This window comes from Amphiprion ocellaris, chromosome 3 (genome assembly GCF_022539595.1).
Source record: "Amphiprion ocellaris isolate individual 3 ecotype Okinawa chromosome 3, ASM2253959v1, whole genome shotgun sequence".
NCBI lineage: Eukaryota > Metazoa > Chordata > Actinopteri > Pomacentridae > Amphiprion > Amphiprion ocellaris.
Window position 1 is genome coordinate 1,772,662 of NC_072768.1, and position 15,299 is coordinate 1,787,960.

At 40.5% G+C, this 15,299-nt stretch overlaps 1 protein-coding gene and 1 long non-coding RNA gene across 9 annotated transcripts in view; one reads left to right on the plus strand and one right to left on the minus strand.

Annotated features, from left to right (window-relative positions):
• Positions 1-15,299, minus strand: part of bicd1a (bicaudal D homolog 1a) — a 36,544-nt gene that overhangs the window by 16,437 nt on the left and 4,808 nt on the right. The window lies entirely within an intron of this gene.
• On the plus strand, positions 7,449-9,918 carry LOC111567809 (uncharacterized). Its single transcript, XR_002746086.3, has 3 exons — positions 7,449-8,061; positions 8,448-8,520; positions 8,664-9,918. It is a non-coding gene; the product is annotated as an uncharacterized LOC111567809 (long non-coding RNA).

Below are 15,299 nucleotides of genomic sequence, written 5' to 3' on the forward strand. Positions count from 1 at the left end.
TGAAGTGTTATGGACTGGAGTCAGAGGTTGCCAGTTTAGACTTAACAAAGTTACAGATCCCAGCCAAGAAACAGTTTGGCACATAATCTTCTCTGAATCCACAATTTGTCATTTTTATTTTTTGTAAACAAAGGAGACGTTGATCATTGAAGTAGATGTCAGTCCAGCTTTGTCTTGTTTCCCGTTGGTGCTAAACTAAACTAACTGGCTGCTGGTTGTAGCTTTACATTTAAAAGACATATCAGAGACCTGATCATCTCATTTAATTCTCTGCATGAAAATAAATCTGCAAAGCTCAAACAGGAAGTGCAAAAACACTGGCCAACATCCAATACTCAATATTTACATTTTCCAACACTCAGCTGACACATCTTCATTGAAGCTTTATTCCCAACTAATCCTATTGATAAACAAGGAAGCTGATGGAACCATACAGTAACAAACACAGACAGATGGACTCATTTGCAGGTGGTGATTCAGCAGCTACTCATCCAGAGAATCAGTGGACACACAACGAGAGGCAGATGGTTTCATAACAGGCCTCCTTCATGGGATGAGCTGGGCTCCTCCAAGTCCTCCATCTGTGTGCTGCTCCTCGTCTTAAAGGAAATCACTGTGAATGACACTAATAATGGTCGTGGCTCAGTGTTCTCTCATAAAGCAGCCCAGTGTGCTCCAGCCCTCCTGTAGCTGTGGACCATAGAGCTTCTGGTGGGCTAAAAATAACAACATGACAGGACTGTGTTTTTCATGCTAATTACATGAGCAGAGCTGACAATACTGCATGCTATAGTGATGTATCCACTAATGTATCTGTGTCCTAATTGGCTGTGTAACATGTGAAGAACATTAAAGTTTAATTCGTCATGAGGAGTCCCCCATTGGTGGCCTGTTTGGATTTGTGTTCTGAAAAGCACATAATGTATTCAGTCTTGAGGCGGCATATCGGCCTTATGTGCCTCGATGGTTAGAGTCCAGACAATAGAGTCCCCTTCTGTAGATATTCATCCCCGGGGCCATGGCAGGAGGAGCAACCGCTGCATCAGCTAGAGGAGTGTAACCCTGAAATCCTTCCCTGTCTGCTGCAGTCCCTAATGAGGAGTCAAGGGAGGCCTCTGGGTGTGTGAGCTGATGTACAGCAGGAATCTATTTTTACACCCAGTAGGGAGAAGTGTGGACTATTTCTGCAACAGCAATTAATCTTCACCAAACTTCCATCATTAAAGGGAGGTCTAATCAGTAATACAGACTGTAACAAGAAGGTTATTTATAGATGATAATCTAAAGCTAGTGAAGGGAGACAGACTTGATTACATTTTTCTAAAGTCAGAGAGCAAAAGCTTGGAGCTTAATGCTGAAAGTGCGAGTGCAGAAATATGGATTTAGGTAAGCGTAATAACGAGCAATCACATTTTATGATTTATTTACGTCCTTCTTGTCACAGCCACAGCTTAAGGCTGTGGACTGTGGTAGTGCTTCCTGTTCTCTCTCTCCTAGGTGTGTTCTTGGTGAAGCTAGCAGCAGGTGTGCTGCATTGTAATCAGCAGATGAGCTGCAGGTGGAGCTGAGTGATCGGTCTCTGAACGTCTCTATAAAAGCAGATGGCAGCCGTCATTTGAAGCTGGACTGTCGTCTAATCTCCAGTTAGTGCTGGGAGTAGAACTGTCTTTGCCACCAGTCTAGAATTACCAGTAATTCTGTTTTCTGTGTTCAGAAAGCTGATTCCTGCCTGCTTAGTTGCCTGGGTTCCTTCATCTGCTGGTTTCTGCCCTACCACAGATTCTGCCTTCTTCTCTGGAGGATCTCCACCTGTCGCCAGCTTAACCTGGGAACATCAACGTACACCTGGAAAGAGGACTTTCTCTGGGAACATCTGCCACGACCGGGTTCTACAGACACAACCTTACCAAGCACATGGTGAACACCTGGAGGGAGAGTTCTAGATGAAGCCAAACCAAAAGGACTGTTCTCAACTCATCAGTTAAGTCTCCAAACCCTAGTATCACCAGACTATTTGTATTGTTAATACGTCGAATTAAATAATCAGCGTTCCGTATTTAACTTAATGTATTTTATGCTTTGCATAGGATAGTTTTAGTCTGGGGTTTCAGTTCATAATTAGTCTAGGCTGGGCTAGTTTTGTATTTTCAGTTGTTTCCCTACCTTGGTGTTACCATACGTGGGTTAACCTTAGTTTCAGTTTCTATGTTCATGTAGTTATTCCTCCGTCCCTCTAGATAGTTTTTGTTTTTGAGTTCTAGTAGTAGTTTAGTTCTTCTTTGTCTAAGATTCTAGTTCCGGTTCCTGTATAGAGTTTTTTGTTGTGAATAAAAGCATTTTTAAAACATTCATGCTGGTGTTTCAGTTCCTGCTCCTGAGCCTTTTGAACCTGCCGTAACACTTTTGTATTCATGTTGTAATTTATGTGGATTTTAATGAGATGATTCATTCCAATATTGCCAGTGACACTCAGAATACCTTTAGTTGTTCATCATTGTACAGTGTAGAGCTTAATGATGACTGGATTTTTGAAATTTTTAATGGAATATCTCCATAGAGGTACAGAGGAACATTTCCAGCAACCATCACTCCTGTGTTCTAATGCTACATTGTGTTAGCTAATGGCGCTGAAAGGCTCATTGATGATTAGAAAACCCTTCTTATGTTAGCACATGGATAGAAGTGGGAGTTTTCATGGAAAACATGAAATTGTCTGGATGACCCCAAACTTTTGAATTAATAGTGTATGTAGACTCCCTGTTTATCAACTATCCAGGAATATTTCACAAACTTGTTAGCAGCTTCCAATAAAGTCACCACTTGCCGTTGCACCACTGTCTGCTCAGCTACTCTGCTACATGTGCTGCAGACTGTACTAAGAGTAACAGTCTGGCGGACATACTATGACACATTTCCAAATTAGTTCAAGCTCTTTCTGCATTATGTTACGTTAAAAATAGTGCTGTCAAACGATTAAAATTTTTAATCAGATTAATCATGATGATGGATTAATGCTCATTAATGCATAAATTTTGACAGCTCTAGTTTAAAAAAAAAAAAAAACAACAAATCCTATGCTATACTATACCGATACATCTGTGATAAAACAATATTAAAAAAAAAACAAAATCTGCCAACCAATACACCAGTCAGGCTCTAGTACACCCAATAATTAACACAAAACTGTTAAAGTGACAAAATACGAATTTAAACAGTGCCGTGATGAATGTGGATTAGAGGCAAATTACAATCAATTACTTGCACTAATCCATTTATGTTTCATCAGTGTAAAAGATGACAAATGTACCACATTTAATACTCAGGTTGAGACACCACCACTGTGTGACTGAAATATCAAGCAAAACGCAGCTTGTCAAGCTCTAATCTCTGCTACTGCGAACAAACATGATAAGTTATGGGGAAGCAGAAATCAGGGTTTTAGTCAGCCCATAAGAAGCAAAAATTCTTATGAATGACATAAACATGAATAGATACACACACAGAGTGTTGTGTCATGTCCAGATGGTCAGCCAGCCAACCACATCAGGGATTTCAGTACCATGGAGAGAGACAAGCAGGACCAGCTGAGAAGCCACGCAGCTGTCAGTGTGTGTGTGTGTGTGTGTGTGCAAGCGCAATCAAACATTGTGAGGATGATGATATAAATAAACAGAGGAGAGAAAAAAAAGCATGTTTCCTGCTGCAGATCTGCACTTGCATGCCAGAGCATCGCAGCAGCTGCACAGGTGGTTTCATTACTTTATTTTCATTCACTTTTTCCACTCACTTGTGTGATGATAAATTGTAAATCACGCCATGGCACTGTCACAAGCATTCGAGACTGAGCCAAATAATTCATTTCCTCAACCCAAAACCGAAATGAAAACACGGCGTGGCTTCCAGCAGCGATAAAAACAAAACTGCCCAGAATCTCATAAATGATCACAAGAGCATGAAGAACACACCGAATGGAAAAGACAGAAGTCAGGAGCAGCATGCGATGTGTCAGCCTACATCCACAACAAGGCTTCACACACTAACACACGTAAGAAGCAGTGAGTGGATGAAACAAAAATACACAAGCTGCACTAGTGACTCACCCGCTTGCACAAGTCTGGGAAGGTAAACATCACAGCAGAACAAGAGGGACATGTTTACATCCACTTTACAAATCAAGTGTTTTCTATAGTACATCTGATCTCATATCCCGGTTCACATCCCGGTTAGGGTGTCTGGGATCTTTCTGTGTGGAGTTTCCATGTTCTCCCTGTGCAGCTTGAGTTCCGTCCAGGTTTTCCAGCTTCCTCCCACACTCCAAAAACATGCTGAGGTTAATTGGTGATTCTAAATCGTCCGTAGATGTGACTGTGAGCGTGCTTGATTGTTTGTCTCTATGTGTAGCCCTGTGATAGACTGCTACCTGTCCAGGTGTCTCCTGCCTTCACCCTAAGTCAGCCGGGATAGACTCCAACCCCTCGTGAGGATTAAGCGGTGTATAGATAATGAATGGATGGATCTTATCTAATTTCAAATGAAATACGTAAAGAAGTTTCCCCAGTTTTCTTTTTGCAAACTCACAACTCAGCACGTCTCTTTCTATAAACAAATATAGTAATCTAGGAATTCACTGTTCGCAGTGCAGCTGTTCTGAATTGGGGGACTTCAGCTATTTAGCTTTACCCTTCCATTAGACTGGGGGACTTACAAGATTTTTCTTTTTTTAAAGTCTATTTTCATTTTTACTTAACCTATATTTAATCAGAAAAAGGCTCAACAAGATCAAGAATCTCTTTTAAGTAGCATCACAAGTGATTATAAACAGATTATAGACATAAATCAACTTAATTATATTTTACATCAAGATTAAGAGTGCATTAGAGCACCATAAAATTGCAAATATATGCGTCACAAGTCATCTATGGTGATCATCAAGCAGGGCCATTGTGAGTCAGTCAAAACATGGATCTAAAAATCAACTGCTTCCAAGTCGTACAAAGTTTAGGCTTTAAATCTATTGAGTGAGATCAGCTTTTTAAAAGTCAGGCTATTTATGCAATTAATTCGAAGCAAAAAGTTACCTAAATTCCCTTTCCCCAATACAGTAGAGGTGCCAGGAACAGATATGAGGAGGAAGATTTGGGAGCATCGAGCCTGAGACAGTCGGTCTTTATCTTTCTATTACGGTTCAAACTCCAGAAAAACTGCAGGTCATCTTTGATTGAAGCCTCTCTGTCTCCTGGATGTCCGCTTCCTTCAAACCCTACACCTCCGTGCACTAATGCAGTCTTTGTATTAGCCTCAAGCACACGGCGAGATGACTCAGATGAGATCACAGTGATATCATCAGGGTTATTTTTCTTTCTCCCTGCAGGGCCACAGAGAGCAATAAACATGAACATTTTCATGATCCCAAAAATAAACTTTAAGCATAAAATCTATGCAGGGCCTCTCTAAACTTACTAATAAATGCAACCACAGCAATCATATTAACATATAAAATGTCCTTTTACTTTAATTTGCTCTGAGGATACAGTACTGTGGAACCAGTGAAGATGTTTTACGGGAAATGCTCCCCTGCCATATTTTGTCCTCAAACAAGGACACAGAAATGTCCCCATGTGCTTCTCAGCTACGGGGAAAACTGCCAAGTCAAGAGATCTGTCATCTATAAAAACACACAAGCACATTTCCACAAGTGAGGGGAAGCTGGGTAATCATAGCCACAGCAAGAATGGAGGTCAGTGACACAGGAAATATAAACAAGCACAACAGAAGCTTCACAGCAATTACATCATCAAAAATCCATGAAGAAAATCCTGCAATTCTGAAATTATTTTGCTAATAATCGATGCACATCCATAAATCTGCAGCAGGCATGCCTTTGCACGTGTGTGTGCTTTAAGCTCTGTTTGTTATTGCAGTGTAAAGAGCTCTACTGCACCATTTAAATCCTTTACTTTAATTTCCTGGGTTGGCAGGGAGCTCCTCTGTTCATGAATTATGATCTACACCAACATGACATGAATGTTTTACAGAGAACAAGGAGGCTGAGCTGCTCTGCTTTCTGCTCCTCCTCACTGAATTGCTATTTATTGCAGTGGAGCCTATTATTCTTCTGATGACAATATGCTATTATGCTGACACTTGAGGAAAAAAGGAGTGCAGGCTAACAGCTGAAAAACGCCTTAATGGGCTCTGCAGTGGAAAATCCATGCCACTTACAAGAAATCCACAATAGAGCCACATCTGTTGCTCACACACTGACACAATGTGCACAGTGTGTGAAGTGGAGAGGTCTGCCAGGGGACAGGCGGCGTTTTGTTAAAAACGATGTGGTCTGCTCAAGTGATTCAATTTGGCTCGTCTGCTCCTGATGAGGAAGATGCTTGGATTATTTCCCAGAATGATGATCACCTTTTAGTGCTCAGCCTGGTGGTCTGAATGGACGGACACCGAATGGTAGGAAGAGGCAGCTGGGCATCAGATTATTTTCTATTTTCTTCACTTATCTGTGAATTCAAGCTCAACAGTTGATGACATTACATCATGCAGGAATTTCTGCTTCGACACTGAGTAAGAATTTGCAACCAGAATGAGTCGACTGGAGGAAGCAAACTCACCAGAGGACTAACAAACTGCACAGACTGTACCAGCTGTAACTGTGTCATTCCCATCGCTTGCTAATGTGCCCTGCAGGAGATCATGAGCTAGTCAACCACAAAAACACACGGCCCAACCTCAAAGCCATTCCACCGCACAAATACATGCTCAGAAACACACACGGCTACAGGCGCAGTCATACGTGCACTTCACTGACTCCTGCCATTCATCTGAGGAGGGAACAAGAGCCATGAGGCTGGAAAGGGAAGCAGAAAAGCAGTGAATGAGAAAAGGAGGAGAGGAAGCTTTAATGCAGAGAGGAGTCCAAATGTTTTAAGATATGTGAAGGGAAGGAAGACAGCCAGGAAGTAAGAGGGAAGTACACAAACACTGGTGCTTCACATTACAAAGGTTTAAGATGTTTTTTTCATAGCAACTGCTTCTTATTTTGAAGAAGCAGAATGAATAGATTTACAATCATTTGTGTAAGGAGAAGGGGTGGGATTAGATAAGCTTCCACTTCTTCCCACTCCTTTTTGAGCAACTTATTGTCTTTTGCTGCTGTTTTCTTTTTATGGTGAAATGTTCAAAATAAACTTTCAAAAAAACAAAACAAAAATGAAACAAACCAAAACTCTGCCAATTATTTCTTGATTAATAGATTCATTGTTTAGTGGATTAAATGTCCAAACTGTGAAAATTTCAAATCACAAACAAGCAAATGTTTTGGATATTTGCAGATAAAACCAACAAATTATTAATAATTTTTTTTTGCTTCACCTCCATAAATTTCACCCCCTCTTTTACAAAAAAGACTAAACAGTTGGAAGCATTTTGATTGTTGGACTCTTGCAGTGATTCCTCATCATGTATGTGCTCCTACAGACGACACAGAAAGTAAACTAAATAGCAATTTGTGTCACAGCCACAGCTTAAGGCTGTGGACTGTGGTAGTGCTTCCTGTTCTCTCTCTCCTAGGTGTGTTCTTGGTGAAGCTAGCAGCAGGTGTGCTGCATTGTAATCAGCAGATGAGCTGCAGGTGGAGCTGAATGATTGGTCTCTGAACGTCTCTATAAAAGCAGATGGCAGCCGTCATTTGAAGCTGGACTGTCGTCTAATCTCCAGTTAGTGCTGGGAGTAGAACTGTCTTTGCCACCAGTCTAGAATTACCAGTAATTCTGTTTTCTGTGTTCAGCAAGCTGATTCCTGCCTGCTGAGTTGCCTGGGTTCCTTCATCTGCTGGTTTCTGCCCTACCACAGATTCTGCCTTCTTCTCTGGAGGATCTCCACCTGTCGCCAGCTTAATCTGGGAACATCAACGTACACCTGGAAAGAGGACTTTCTCTGGGAACATCTGCCACGACCGGGTTCTACAGACACAACCTTACCAAGCACATGGTGAACACCTGGAGGGAGAGTTCTGGATGAAGCCAAACCAAAAGGACTGTTCTCAACTCATCAGTTAAGTCTCCAAGCCCTAGTATCACCAGACTATTTGTATTGTTAATACGTCGAATTAAATAATCAGCGTTCCGTATTTAACTTAATGTATTTTATGCTTTGCATAGGATAGTTTTAGTCTGGGGTTTCAGTTCATAATTAGTCTAGGCTGGGCTAGTTTTGTATTTTCAGTTGTTTCCCTACCTTGGTGTTACCATACGTGGGTTAACCTTAGTTTCAGTTTCCATGTTCATGTAGTTATTCCTCCGTACCTCTAGATGGCTTTTGTTTCTTAGTTCTAGTAGTAGTTTAGTTCTTCTTATTTAAGATTCTAGTTCCGGTTCCTGTATTGAGTTTCTCGTTGTGAATAAAAACATTTTAAAACGTTTATGCTGGTGTTGTTTCAGTTCCTGCTCCTGAGCCTTTTGAACCTGCCATAACAATTTGCTGTGAATGCATTCTTGTTACAAAGCAAAAAAAGTGAGTGTAAAGGGCTACAGTAAAATCTTTTCAGTAAATGTTACTAAAAAAAATTAACACTAAAACATTATCAAGTTTGTAATTTGACTAATTCTTTATAGTCTACAGGAGATAATAGCATGTTTCTCTCTCTGTGTTCTCAGTATTCCAGCCTTTTCTGTGGGACGTTTGCTGCAGCCAGATAACATTTCAGGCCAGAATTGGATATTTTCTGCTCCTGAAGGTGCATATGTTCGTGTGTGTGACTGGATTTGCTACCGCCGTGAGGTAGAACTGTGCTCCAGACAAACCTTCTCCCTCGGGATCCAACCTGATAAACACAGTGATTCACTGAGAGGTTAATGAGCACTAAATTAGCAGATTAAATCTGGCTAATGCAGGGATGTCAATGATGATCGCTTCTTGAGTCAAACATGACGGTATAAACCGCCTGTTTTACTGTGCAACTATGAATTCATCTGTTCCTGAACCCTCACAGTTGAATGGTGTGTTTTCATCCATTCTCGTCTCTAAGCGGTTTCTCCCTGCATTCTAATGAAAACGGTCCATTTTCATTATGACTCCTGAGTCTCCTCGGTCTTTGGAGTGTGCAGGAACTTGCCTGGGGTGAAGAAGAGTGAGAGCACTAATGTAGGCGGCGTGGACATCGACCTACTCTGTCTTTTATGAGCTACACCTCCCTCATCGCTCCTTCCTAGTGTCCTTTAGGCATTTCGTTGTGCAGCAAGAAACTAAAACATAAATGCAACACCAAAACAGATATGAGAAATAAAAAAAGAGGAAGGCGTCTGAGAGCTCACGGGCTGATTGATATTCTGTATTAGTTCCAGCAGACACACCCAGACAGGCAGCCAGGGGCACAAGAGAGTGAGAGACAGAGCAGATTAAACTGATAAAATTGTCTCCTCTCTGCAGTGGGTCTCTCCTGATAAAGAAGACTTAGCCAAGCCAGACTAACAGAGACCACAATGGAGAGGTTGGGCTGCACACAGTGACCCTCTTGGTTTTGACACATGGGGCCTCTGGGTGACTCAGTGCTTTTGTGCAGCCACAGGAGAGCCTCCATGCCAGGCCTGCAGACCTGTGGGAACTCTGTAATCCACTGCACCGCTGCTAATAAGGTGCTAAAGCACATGGACAGCTATTTTTGGCTGCATTATCTATTGTTGTTCCTTCTTTTAGTAAAAAAAAAAAAATCCACTTATTTCTTGTCAAAAAGGCTGATTTTAATTATTCCACTTGGTAACTGACTGCTTGTTTGGACAGCCAGGCTAACAGATTAAATCAGGGTGTCAAACATGCGGCACCCCAAAACCGGCCCTCCAGAGGGTCCAATCCGGCCCGCAGGATGACTTTGTAGAGTGTAAAAATTACAGAGATGACATTAACTGCAGATTGTAAATTAGTAAAACTATAAATTTAAAATCATTTCTAGACCATGACAAGTTGTTTTGATCAGAAAGTAAATACTAGATTGTTCATTGTTCTTTTATCATATTGCATCTCATTTTTGTAATATTTTGTCTTGTTTTTGTTGTATTTTTTTCTTTTTTTTGTCTGACTTTTACCATTTTGTTTCTCGTTTTTTTTTATTTTTTCTCTCGTGTGTGTCATTTGTGTAATTTCTTGTCTCATTTTTGTCGTTTGTCCATTATTTTGTCGATTTGTAACTTTTTTGGCCAATTTTTTTGTCTGTTTCGTTTTGTCTCATTTTTTGTCATTTTGTTTCTCGCTTTTGTCGCTTTATGTCTTTTTGTCATTTTGTGTCTCATTTTTGTAATATTTTGTCTTGTTTTTGTATTTTTTTTTGTCTTTTTTTAAAAAATATTTTTCAGTTCCAGGTAGCTGTGACTAAATGTTGTTTTCCTTTGTAGACACTCTGTGATCTGGAAGTTGTAATGTGGAAATGATAAACTGAGGCTGAATGTTGCTGAAATTGAATTTATTTTTCTTCAGAAATTTCAGGTTGTTCATAATGTTTTGTAAAAAGATAACTCCTTAAATGTGAACATTTTCAGAATGTACTTTTTTGCACTACAACAAAGGGAAACATTAGGAGTTGTGGTTATTTATAGGGTATTATGCTGTGATTTTACTGGTCACTGGAGATCAAATTGGGTTGAATGTGGAACCTGGACTAAAATGAGTTTGACACCCCTGGATTAAATAATTACATCTAATAGTTTCTTTGGTGGCCACACAACAAAACAATCTCAGACATTTTAATTCCAGTTACGGCAAGATTCAGCGTTTAATGTGCATAAACCTCCTGTCAGCTCCATGATCTAACCTAAAACCAGCACCGTGATGGAGGACGGTGTTGATAAATTAGGTTAACTAGGGGGATGAGTTAATACCCGTCTAGCCCTATGTATCCTCTAAGTGGGTACAAGTGACAAAGACAGATCTCTGACCCTATTCTGTGTCACACACCCATCACTAGTGCATGTCTGGGTGTGTGCACGTGCTGATGCATGCTAGTGTGCGTGTGAACTGCAACAGCGATGAAGAGGGGAGAGGACGGCCAGAAATATACTCGTTCCCAAGCGCCCTTTGCTGGATGTAATGGCCTCTGGTCATCTAGATAGGAGGCTTCTCTTCCCCTGCTTTATAGAGACGATAAGCACAGAATAAGACGGTACAGTAGCTGAAAGTAAATGGCTCCGTCTAGACAGAAACCAAGACAGTCAGCGATTAAATTCCTTTTTGAGAACAAAAATTAGATTCATGTGAACGATGGCGACAAATTTCGACAGCAGACGGCACAAGCAGAGCTCGTAAAGTCACACGAGGAAGATCTTTCAGGTTGTGAAGACAAAAGTTTCTGCCTCATGTGAGAGCATTATTTTTTTGCTATGCTTTCAGAGTTTGCAGCACACACAGCTAAAGTAGATGACTAATCAATACCGCAGGCTGCAGACAGGGGAGTCCTGGTCCGACTAGATTTCACTGCAGCAAAAAGGAGCTTTCTGATGGAAAAAAAGAAACATTTTCTGCGCAGGGCTGGAGAGTCGATTTAGATTCACCGAGTATCTTTTTCTCTTTCATGTGAGCATCAGAAGGTTTCAACAGCAGCAACAGAAGGAAAGAAGCGACAGACAAATAATACCATCTCCTTGTGTTCTGTTGACAGTCCACACTCCTCCCCATTTCTCCATTAAGTCAACACAACCATAAAAACCTGAAACAACAAAGAGACCCGACTGATGGGCGGGAGTCACTCAGCACCACCAGCTCCATCCTGCCGCCCCTCCCTCCACAACATCTGCACCCAAACCCCCAACCACCTCTCATGTTACACATACAGAAACAAAAGAGAATGAAAAAAAGTGGTCATAATGTGTGACTCAAATACAAATGACCTTCAGTTTAGGCCAGGGGTGTCAAACTCATCCTAGTTCAGGTTCCACATTCAGCCCAGTTTGATCTCTAGTGGGCCGAACCAATAAAATCACAGCATAACAACCTATAAATAACCAGAACTCCAAATTTTTCCTTTGTTTTAGTGCAAAAATGTTCACATTTAAGGAATTATCTTTTTACAAAACATCATGAACAACCTGAAATTTCTGAAGAAAAATAAATTCAATTTCAGCAACATTCAGCCTCAGTTTATCATTTCCACATTACAACTTCCAGATCACAGAGTGTCTACAAAGGAACACAACATTTAGTCACATCTGCAACTGATGATATAGTATTTTACATTATGATCAAAAAACAAGACAAAATATAAAAAAATGAGACAAAATGACAAAAACGAGACACAAAACAGCAAAAGCGAGAAACAAAATGAGACAAACAACACAAAACTAAACAAAAAAAAGACAAAAAGTTAGACATAAAGTTACAAATGGACAAAAAAAAGGGACAAACGACACAAAGGAGACAAAAAAATGACAAAGGCAATAAACAAAACAACAAAGAAATAGACAAGCAACACAAGCAAGACAAAAAAACAAAATGACAAAAATAAGACAAAAAACATAAATGAGACAAAAAGAAAACACAAAAACGAGAAACAAAATGACAAAAAAGATTAAAAAAACTGACAAAATATTACAAAAATGAGACACAAAATTACAAAACAACAATGAGCAATTAGTATTTTACTTTATGATTAAAATAACTTGTCTAGAAATTATTTGACATTTATAGTTTTACTAATTCACAATCTGCAGTTAATGTCTTCTCTGGAATTTCTACACTTTGAGGGCCGGACTGGACCCTCTGGAGGACCGCTTTTGGCCCGTGGGCCTCATGTTGGACACCCCTGCTTCAGGTGAAAACACACAACCATGCTCCATATGAACTACCAGAGGGATCCTTATCTATACACTCCACTGCATCCCTGCGCCTGTTGCTGGGGTCGGAGGTCGACTTCACCCAAACTGCAGCTCGTAATTTATTTTGACGATCACAACTTCCTGAAAACACCCCCCGCTACACCCACAATAACAATAAAAATTATCACACCGGGCGTAAAAGTCGGTGGGCTACATTTCATAAATAGCATGAATGCTGTTAAACCTGCCTTGGCTCCATTTTGGCGGCTGGCTGCCACCCAGCTGACGTTCTAAGGTGCCAAAACACAGCTTCACGTCGTCTCAGAGCTTCACAGGTGACCGACTCTACAGCTGTTTGGTGTGACACGCTATAAAGACGTTAAATGGGAATCTGTCAGACATGTTTCACCAACATGTTCTGATTCCAACAATGCACGCTACACTACACACAATAGCTTAGCTCACACATGATACATTTCCACCACACAGAGCACAAATCGATGCATAATTCACTCTTCTTCTTCACTCCAGTGGGGGGAGGCCGTAGGGGATTGTGGGGGAGGATAGGGGGAGATAAGGAGGAGGCTTGGTGGGCTGGTGGTGTAGAGCTGAAAAGAAGGGGAACAACACCAGCTCAGGAGGTATTGATCCAGGCCTTTGGTCTGTTTACTGCCCTTCTACGAAGCCCTGCTAATGTGGAAGAGGAGGGAAAAGGAGAGGGAGGAGGAGGAAAACCTCTAATGCATCCTTTCTCCTCAGATTTACAACCACAGCTGCTCTCTTCTGCAACTGTCTCAGTGCTTTAGGTAGGTTAAGAAATGCTAATAAGTAGTCAGGTTTTGCCAGATGTGCACAGCAGGGTCAAATATTCTCCCCAACTCTGCTGCTCAGCTACTCCATTCTGCCTGTAACTGCATATTTTAACTCCTCTGACTCTTCATCTCTAATACATTCACATTGTGCTGCTCCTTCCTGCATAAGATCTAGAAGGTTTTAGACACAGTGTGACTTTGTGTGGGTTCTTCAACACGCTCCGTAATTTATTCTGAAGGAGGAGGGTACATCAAGCAACAGTTTCATCCCCTTATCACCAGTCCCTGATGGCTGAGCAGAGGCATGATATTAACTTGACTTATGCAGATGGTGGCAGTGGACCAGATCCCAGGAGGATCCACTGACAGCTAATCAACCATCGCTAGCATGTTTAAGTGTGTTTGTGCTATTTCTAGCCTGACAGCAAGCCCTTTAGAATAATACATGACGATGATCAGGGTTTTTATGCACGCGGGGATTTTTGCTGCTCCATAAAGAAATTTTAACCAGGGTCAAAGTGATGAGAACTGACGACAGGACAGGAGCTAACAGTTATTTATTGGTTGGCAGTGGTTTGGTTCATAAAATATCAGAAACTGGTGACAGATATTGATTACTGCTTTCCAAAGCAAAAGATGAAGATGTTCTATTTAGTGTCAGAAAGGAGTAAAGAAACCAGAAAATCTCTGGTAGTTTTCACATTCACTTTAGGTGGTTTTTGACTTTTCCCAAAACATGTTAATGAGCTTCATAATTTGTGGTGTAGCGAAAATTGTTGTTTTCACCTCAGAATAGCATGAAACGTGGTGAATTTCAACTGACAAGAAAAAATAATTACAACTTTCTCATTTAAAAATAATTACTAAAGATCATTTTTTTTCTTCCTAGATGCCAGTTTTGTGTATTTCCCCCCAAAATATTAGAATTAAGACATTTTTACTTTTTTCTTTAAAAAAGAAGATTCAAACCAATTATTCATCGATTCTTAAATAATTTAACAAATAACAACTAATTACTGAACTTTGCAGCTCAATTGGGAATAAAAACAAATAAATAAATATGGAGTCTCATTTACTAAAGCTAAACAGACATTAATTTCCTTTACTGTACACAAACCAATCATGTTTACCGTTCACAGCCTCAAAGGCCCATTCCAACCCGGTAAAACCCTCATGACAGACCTTCTACTTCAGAAAATAAAGTCAGAATTGATTATTGATGGTAAGAAATCAAGCAGAGGTCTCTGGGGACCTGCTGTCCACTCTAACCTACTGGATACGTTCTGTTTTTAGAACATGAAGTTTGTGTTGTTGACAATATCTTGAAATCAGCTGTCGGATGAGAAATCTCATGGCTCTAGTTAAATATGACTATCTGGGCTCTGCTGAAATATAAAAACTCTGCCTACCAGCACATCTTGGTTCACAAAATAAAGAATCTGCAGAAAGTCACCGCTCCTGAATTCTAAGCTAAAATGAGATTATCCTTTCACCATCCAGGCTTCATATCTGATGCACAGACATGAGATTGGTATCAATTTCTCATCTCAGTCTTTCTCATCTAATTTCCATTATTTCCCACAATGTCAATTTTTTACTTTCACATAAATACAGAGACAACAAATCATGGGATTATTATACAGAATATTAAAACTATAAGGAGACGGCTAGACACAGCTGC